We start from the raw sequence: 9,216 nt of genomic DNA on the forward strand, positions 1-9,216 counted from the left end.
TCACTTTTGAATGTTGGCTGTGCTTTCACACTCATGGTAACATGAGACGGACTCTACAACCCACACAAGTGGCTCAGGTAGTGCAGCTCATACAGGATGGCACATCAATGCGAGCTGTGGCAAGAACGTTTGCTGTGTCTGTCAGCGTAGTGTCCAGAGGCTGGAGGCACTACCAGGAGACAGGCCAGTACACCAGGAGATGTGGAGGGGGTCGTATGAAGGCATCAACCCAGCAGCAGGACCGCTACCTCCACCTTTAAGCAAGGAGGTACAGGAGAAACACTGCCAGAGCCCTGTAAAATGACCTCCAGCAGGCCACAAATGTGCATGTGTCTGCACAAACAGTTAGAAACTGACTCCATGAGGATGGTCTGAGGGCCCGACGTCAACATATGGGGGTTGCGCTCACAGCCCAACACCGTACAGGACACTTGGCATTTGCCACAGAACACCAGGATAGGCAAATTCACCACTGGCGCCCTGTGCTCTTCACAGATGGAAGCAGGTTCACACTGAGCATATGTGACAGCCGTGACAGAGTCTGGAGACGCCGTGGAGAGCGATCTGCTGCCTGCAACATCCTTCAGCATGACCGGTTTGGCAGTGGTCAGTAATGGTGCGGGGTGGCATTTCTTTGGAGGCCACACGATGTTGGGCTGTGAGCACAACCCCCATGGAGACACAATTGTGCCTTTACCTGGAGATAAATTCCCAGTGGGGGCAATTTCCAAAATGCAATAACTTAAGTGGGGAATTCAGCTCTTTTCGCACTTAAGGGATCTGTATATGGAGTCTACAAACTACAGTGGGGGAAATAAGGATTTGTTACGCTGCTAATTCTGGGGCTAAAGTCACATTTTTGTGAGGAAAAAAAGTAAAATTGTCATTTTTTCCTTCCACATTGCTTATATTCCTGTCACACTGTCCGAATTCAGATATTGTCCTGTCAGAAAGGAGAATACAGGGAGCGAAAGGGTTACTAATGTACCTACACCCGACATTGCCATTTCCGTCTGTGGTTCCACTATTACTCCCCAGCAACATGCCCGCTGTCTTGGGGTCATACTTGATTCCGAGCTTTCCTTTGCCCCCCACATTCGATCACTGGCTCGCTCTTGTCATCTGCACCTCAAAAACATTTCTAGAATTCGACCTTTTCTTACTTTTGACTCTGCAAAAACTCTTACTGTTTCTCTTATTCATTCTCGTCTCGACTATTGTAACTCTCTTCTAATCGGTCTCCCTCTTACAAAACTCTCCCCTCTCCAATCTGTCTTGAATGCTGCAGCCAGGATCATATTCCTCACCAATCGCTACACCGATGCCTCTACCTTGTGCCAGTCATTACACTGGCTACCCATCCACTCCAGAATTCAGTATAAACTTATTACCCTCACCCACAAAGCCCTCCATGGCTCAGCACCACCCTACATCTCCTCCCTTGTTTCAGTATACCACCCTACCCGCGCCCTCCGTTCTGCTGATGACCTGAGGTTAGTATCCTCAATAGTCAGAACCTCCCACTCCCGTCTCCAAGACTTTACACGTGCCGCGCCAATTCTTTGGAATGCACTTCCCAGGTCAATACGATTAGTCCCCAGTCCCCACAATTTTAAGCGTGTCCTGAAAACGCATTTATTCAGACTGGCCTATCGCCTCAACACATTAACCTAACCTATCCCTGTGTGGCAGAGCCAAAAATTTTACCATAACCAGGTTCCCAGCATCATGTTCCCACATGCTTTATGCATCCATTAGCCCTCTGTGTCTGTACTGTTACACACTTAACATTATGGCTGGTCCATACAATCAGGGCAACTGTTACCACCCACCTTTCGTGTCTACCTCTTTCCTCATAGACTGTAAGCTTGCGAGCAGGGCCCTCACTCCTCTTGGTATTTGTTATAATCTACTGTATGTGATTATTGTTATGCTGTAATGTCTATTGTCTGTACAAATCCCCTCTGAAATGTAAAGTGCTGCGGAATATGTCGGCGCTATAAAAATAAAATTTATTATTATTATTATTATTATTAATAGGACTCACAGGAGGAACCGGCCCAGAAAGCAGAAGATCCAGAGAGTGTCCGCCACATATATGACTGCTCTGTGCACAGGACCTGTGATGAGGTCACAGGAGGGGAGGAGTCAGGGGTCACATGATCAGGGGCCTCAGTGTGTGCAGGACTCAGTGTGCTGGAGCGCTCCCGATAATCAGCTGCGTGTGTCGCGCTGTGTGATAGTCACAGCACCTGCATGGAGGGCGACACATGCAGCTGATTATCGGGAGCGCTCCAGGGATCCGGGGTCCCGATGCAGCTATTCGGTAAGTGATATTAACCAATAACAACTTCTCCGACGATATTCGCTCATCTCTAGTAATAACAGCTCAAAGGAATTCACCAAACTTTTCATTAAGTTTAATAGTAAGACCCTATTAAATATTGAGCACCAGCGGGATGAAGCATTGACAGCGGCATGTAAAAGTGTGGGCGCCCCGGGTCAAAATGACCGTTATTGTGAGCAGTAGTAACATGAAGATGAAATGATCTCTAAAAGGCCGAACCTCTAAGATGACACATGGCCTTTGTATTTTAGGCAAAAATAATAATAAAAAGTTATATATATATATATATATATAGACATTTTTACAATTTCATAATTGCATAAAGGAAAAAGGGGCGACGCAAAACTTTGGGCACCCTTGGAGATTTGTCTACTGAGATAATTTTGACCAAGATTTCACACCTTAATTAGCTTGTTAGGGTTATGGTGAGATCACATGGTGACCAGGAGCTACAGTCTGAGGAAAGGGCTAAAAAGCCTTCACTAGACCCCTGTACAGCTGTATAATGAGGCCCAGGCTTTATAGTGAGGGGACAGGAGTGAGGGCCTGTTCCCAGGACCTACAGTCTGAGGAAAGGGCTAAAAAGCCTTCACTAGACCCCTGTACAGCTGTATAATGAGGCCCAGGCTTTATAGTGAAGGGACTGGAGTGAGGGCCTGTTCCCAGGAGCTACAGTCTGAGGAAAGGGCTAAAAAGCCTTCACTAGACCCCTGTACAGCTGTATAATGAGGCCCAGGCTTTATAGTGAGGGGACAGGAGTGAGGGCCTGTTCCCAGGACCTACAGTCTGAGGAAAGGGCTAAAAAGCCTTCACTAGACCCCTGTACAGCTGTATAATGAGGCCCAGGCTTTATAGTGAAGGGACAGGAGTGAGGGCCTGTGCCCAGGAGCTACAGTCTGAGGAAAGGGCTAAAAAGCCTTCACTAGACCCCTGTACAGCTGTATAATGAGGCCCAGGCTTTATAGTGAAGGGACAGTAGTCAGGGCCTGTTCCCATGAGCTACAGTCTGAGGAAAGGGCTAAAAAGCCTTCACTAGACCCCTGTACAGCTGTATAATGAGGCCCAGGCTTTATAGTGATGGGACAGGAGTGAGGGCCTGTTACCAGGAGCTACAGTCTGAGGAAAGGGCTAAAAAGCCTTCACTAGACCCCTGTACAGCTGTATAATGAGGCCCAGGCTTTATAGTGAAGGGACTGGAGTGAGGGCCTGTGCCCAGGAGCTACAGTCTGAGGAAAGGGCTAAAAAGCCTTCACTAGACCCCTGTACAGCTGTATAATGAGGCCCAGGCTTTATAGTGAGGGGACAGGAGTGAGGGCCTGTTCCCAGGACCTACAGTCTGAGGAAAGGGCTAAAAAGCCTTCACTAGACCCCTGTACAGCTGTATAATGAGGCCCAGGCTTTATAGTGAAGGGACAGGAGTGAGGGCCTGTGCCCAGGAGCTACAGTCTGAGGAAAGGGCTAAAAAGCCTTCACTAGACCCCTGTACAGCTGTATAATGAGGCCCAGGCTTTATAGTGAAGGGACAGTAGTCAGGGCCTGTTCCCATGAGCTACAGTCTGAGGAAAGGGCTAAAAAGCCTTCACTAGACCCCTGTACAGCTGTATAATGAGGCCCAGGCTTTATAGTGATGGGACAGGAGTGAGGGCCTGTTACCAGGAGCTACAGTCTGAGGAAAGGGCTAAAAAGCCTTCACTAGACCCCTGTACAGCTGTATAATGAGGCCCAGGCTTTATAGTGAAGGGACTGGAGTGAGGGCCTGTGCCCAGGAGCTACAGTCTGAGGAAAGGGCTAAAAAGCCTTCACTAGACCCCTGTACAGATGTATAATGAGGCCCAGGCTTTATAGTGAAGGGACAGGAGTGAGGGCCTGTGCCCAGGAGCTACAGTCTGAGGAAAGGGCTAAAAAGCCTTCACTAAACCCCTGTACAGCTGTATAATGAGGCCCAGGCTTTATAGTGAAGGGACAGGAGTGAAGGCCTGATCCCAGCAGCTACAGTCTGAGGAAAGGGCTAAAAAGCCTTCACTAGACCCCTGTACAGCTGTATAATGAGGCCCACGCTTTATAGTGAAGGGACTGGAGTGAGGGCCTGTGCCCAGGAGCTACAGTCTGAGGAAAGGGCTAAAAAGCCTTCACTAGACCCCTGAACAGCTGTATAATGAGGCCCAGGCTTTATAGTGAAGGGACAGGAGTGAGGGCCTGTTCCCATGAGCTACAGTCTGAGGAAAGGGCTAAAAAGCCTTCACTAGACCCCTGTACAGCTGTATAATGAGGCCCAGGCTTTATAGTGAAGGGACAGGAGTGAGGGCCTGTTACCAGGAGCTACAGTCTGAGGAAAGGGCTAAAAAGCCTTCACTAGACCCCTGTACAGCTGTATAATGAGGCCCAGGCTTTATAGTGAAGGGACAAGAGTGAGGGCCTGTGCCCAGGAGCTACAGTATGAGGAAAGGGCTAAAAAGCCTTCACTAGACCCCTGTACAGCTGTATAATGAGGCCCAGGCTTTATAGTGAAGGGACTGGAGTGAGGGCCTGTGCCCAGGAGCTACAGTCTGAGGAAAGGGCTAAAAAGCCTTCACAAGACGCCTGTACAGCTGTATAATGAGGCCCAGGCTTTATAGAGAAGGGACAGGAGTGAGGGCCTGATCCCAGCAGCTACAGTCTGAGGAAAGGGCTAAAAAGCCTTCATTAGACCCCTGTACAGCTGTATAATGAGGTCCAGGCTTTATAGTGAAGGGACAGGAGTGCGGGCCTGTGCCCAGGAGCTACAGTCTGAGGAAAGGGCTAAAAAGCCTTCACTAGACCCCTGTACAGCTGTATAATGAGGCGCAGGCTTTATAGTGAAGGGACAGGAGTGAGGGCCTGTGCCCAGGAGCTACAGTCTGAGGAAAGGGCTAAAAAGCCTTCACTAGACCCCTGAACAGCTGTATAATGAGGTCAAGGCTTTAAAGTGATGGGACAGGAGTGAGGGCCTGTTACCAGGAGCTACAGTCTGAGGAAAGGGCTAAAAAGCCTTCACTAGACCCCTGTACAGCTGTATAATGAGGCCCAGGCTTTATAGTGAAGGGACAAGAGTGAGGGCCTGTGCCCAGGAGCTACAGTCTGAGGAAAGGGCTAAAAAGCCTTCACTAGAACCCTGTACAGCTGTATAATGAGGCCCAGGCTTTATAGTGAAGGGACAGGAGTGAGGGCCTGTGCCCAGGAGCTACAGTCTGAGGAAAGGGCTAAAAAGCCTTCACTAGACCCCTGTACAGCTGTATAATGAGTCCCAGGCTTTATAGTGAAGGGACAGGAGTCAGGGCCTGTTCCCATGAGCTACAGTCTGAGGAAAGGGCTAAAAAGCCTTCACTAGACCCCTGTACAGCTGTATAATGAGGCCCACGCTTTATAGTGAAGGGACTGGAGTGAGGGCCTGTGCCCAGGAGCTACAGTCTGAGGAAAAAGCTAAAAAGCCTTCACTAGACCCCTGTACAGCTGTATAATGAGGCCCAGGCTTTATAGTGAAGGGACAGGAGTGAGGGCCTGAGCCCAGGAGCTACAGTCTGAGGAAAGGGCTAAAAAGCCTTCACTAGACCCCTGTACAGCTGTATAATCAGGCCCAGGCTTTATAGTGAAGGGACAGGAGTGAGGGCCTATTCCAATGAGCTACAGTCTGAGGAAAGGGCTAAAAAGCCTTCACTAGACCCCTGTACAGCTGTATAATGAGGCTCAGGCTTTATAGTGATGGGACTGGAGTGAGGGCCTGTGCCCAGGAGCTACAGTCTGAGGAAAGGGCTAAAAAGCCTTCACTAGACCCCTGTACAGCTGTATAATGAGGCCCAGGCTTTATAGTGAAGGGACAGGAGAGAGGGCCTGTTCCCAGGAGCTACAGTCTGAGGAAAGGGCTAAAAAGCCTTCACTAGACCCCTGTACAGCTGTATAATGAGGCCCAGGCTTTATAGTGAAGGGACAGGAGTGAAGGCCTGATCCCAGCAGCGACAGTCTGAGGAAAGGGCTAAAAAGCCTTCACTAGACCCCTGTACAGCTGTATAAAGAGGCCCAGGCTTTATAGTGAAGGGACTGGAGTGAGGGCCTGTGCCCAGGAGCTACAGTCTGAGGAAAGGGCTAAAAAGCCTTCACTAGACCCCTGTACAGCTGTATAATCAGGCCCAGGCTTTATAGTGAAGGTACAGGAGTGAGGGCCTGTGCCCAGGAGCTACAGTCTGAGGAAAGGGCTAAAAAGCCTTCACTAGACCCCTGTACAGCTGTATAATGAGGCCCAGGCTTTATAGTGAAGGGACAGGAGTCAGGGCCTGTTCCCATGAGCTACAGTCTGAGGAAAGGGCTAAAAAGCCTTCACTAGACCCCTGTACAGCTGTATAATGAGGTCCAGGCTTTATAGTGATGGGACAGGAGTGAGGGCCTGTTACCAGGAGCTACAGTCTGAGGAAAGGGCTAAAAAGCCTTCACTAGTCCCCTGTACAGCTGTATAATGAGGCCCAGGCTTTATAGTGAAGGGACAGGAGGGCCTGATCCCAGGAGCTACAGTCTGAGGAAAGGGCTAAAAAGCCTTCACTAGACCCCTGTACAGCTGTATAATGGGGTCCAGGCTTTATAGTGATGGGACAGGAGTGAGCGCCTATTACCAGGAGCTACAGTCTGAGGAAAGGGCTAAAAAGCCTTCACTAGACCCCTGTACAGCTGTATAATGAGGCCCAGGCTTTATAGTGAAGGGACAAGAGTGAGGGCCTGTGCCCAGGAGCTACAGTCTGAGGAAAGGGCTAAAAAGCCTTCACTAGACCCCTGTACAGCTGTATAATGAGGCCCAGGCTTTATAGTGATGGGACAGGAGTGAGGGCCTGTGACCAGGAGCTACAGTCTGAGGAAAAGGGCTAAAAAGCCTTCACTAGACCCCTGTACAGCTGTATAATGAGGCACAGGCTTTATAGTGAAGGGACTGGAGTGAGGACCTGTGCCCAGGAGCTACAGTCGGAGGAAAGGGCTAAAAGCCTTCACTAGACCGCTGTACAGCTGTATAATGAGGCCCAGGCTTTATAGTGAAGGGACAGGAGTGAAGGCCTGATATCAGCAGCTACAGTCTGAGGAAAGGGCTAAAAAGCCTTCACTAGACCCCTGTACATCTGTATAATGAGGCCCAGGCTTTATAGTGAAGGGACAGGAGTGAAGGCCTGTTCCCATGAGCTACAGTCTGAGGAAAGGGCTAAAAAGCCTTCACTAGACCCCTGTACAGCTGTATAATGAGTCCCAGGCTTTAAAGTGAAGGGACAGGAGTCAGGGCCTGTTCCCATGAGCTACAGTCTGAGGAAAGGGCTAAAAAGCCTTCACTAGACCCCTGTACAGCTGTATAATGAGGTCCAGGCTTTGTAGTGATGGGACAGGAGTGAGGGCCTTTTACCAGGAGCCACAGTCTGAGGAAAGGGCTAAAAAGCCTTCACTAGACCCCTGTACAGCTGTATAATGAGGCCCAGGCTTTATAGTGAAGGGAGAGGAGTGAGGGCCTGTTACCAGGAGCTACAGTCTGAGGAAAGGGCTAAAAAGCCTTCACTAGACCCCTGTACAGCTGTATAATGAGGCCCAGACTTTATAGTGAAGGGACAAGAGTGAGGGCCTGTGCCCAGGAGCTACAGTCTGAGGAAAGGGCTAAAAAGCCTTCACTAGACCCCTGTACAGCTGTATAATGAGGCCCAGGCTTTATAGTGAAGGGACTGGAGTGAGGGCCTGTGCCCAGGAGCTACAGTCTGAGGAAAGGGCTAAAAAGCCTTCACTAGACCCCTGTACAGCTGTATAATGAGGCCCAGGCTTTATAGTGAAGGGACAGGAGTGAGGGCCTGTTCCCATGAGATACAGTCTGAGGAAAGGGCTAAAAAGCCTTCACTAGACCCCTGTACAGCTGTATAATGAGGCCCAGGCTTTATAGTGAAGGGACAGGAGTCAGGGCCTGTTCCCATGAGCTACAGTCTGAGGAAAGGGCTAAAAAGCCTTCACTAGACCCCTGAACAGCTGTATAATGAGGTCCAGGCTTTGTAGTGATGGGACAGGAGTGAGGGCCTGTTACCAGGAGCTACAGTCTGAGGAAAGGGCTAAAAAGCCTTCACTAGACCCCTGTACAGCTGTATAATGAGGCCCAGGCTTTATAGTGAAGGGACAGGAGAGAGGGCCTGTTCCCAGGAGCTACAGTCTGAGGAAAGGGCTAAAAAACCTTCACTAGACCCCTGTACAGCTGTATAATGAGGCCCAGGCTTTATAGTGAAGGGACAGGAGTGAAGGCCTGATCCCAGAAGCTACAGTCTGAGGAAAGGGCTAAAAAGCCTTCACTTGACCCCTGTACAGCTGTATAATGAGGCCCAGGCTTTATAGTGAAGGGACAGAAGTGAGGGCCTGTGCCCAGGAGCTACAGTCTGAGGAAAGGGCTAAAAAGCCTTCACTAGACCCCTGTACAGCTGTATAATCAGGCCCAGGCTTTATAGTGAAGGGACTGGAGTGAGGGCCTGTTCCCATGAGCTACAGTCTGAGGAAAGGGCTAAAAAGCCTTCACTAGACCCCTGTACAGCTGTATAATGAGGCCCAGGCTTTATAGTGAAGGGACAGGAGTCAGGGCCTGTTCCCATGAGCTACAGTCTGAGGAAAGGGCTAAAAAGCCTTCACTAGACCCCTGTACAGCTGTATAATGAGGCCCAGGCTTTATAGTGAAGGGACAGGAGTGAGGGCCTGATCCCAGGAGCTACAGTCTGAGGAAAGGGCTAAAAAGCCTTCACTAGACCCCTGTACAGCTGTATAATGAGGTCCAGGCTTTATAGTGATGGGACAGGAGTGAGGGCCTGTTACCAGGAGCTACAGTCTGAGGAAAGGGCTAAAAAGCCTTCACTAGACCCCTG

This window comes from Dendrobates tinctorius, unplaced genomic scaffold (genome assembly GCF_039654945.1).
Source record: "Dendrobates tinctorius isolate UK_male_01 unplaced genomic scaffold, ASM3965494v1 ptg000017l, whole genome shotgun sequence".
In the NCBI taxonomy this organism is placed as follows: Eukaryota; Metazoa; Chordata; class Amphibia; order Anura; family Dendrobatidae; genus Dendrobates; species Dendrobates tinctorius.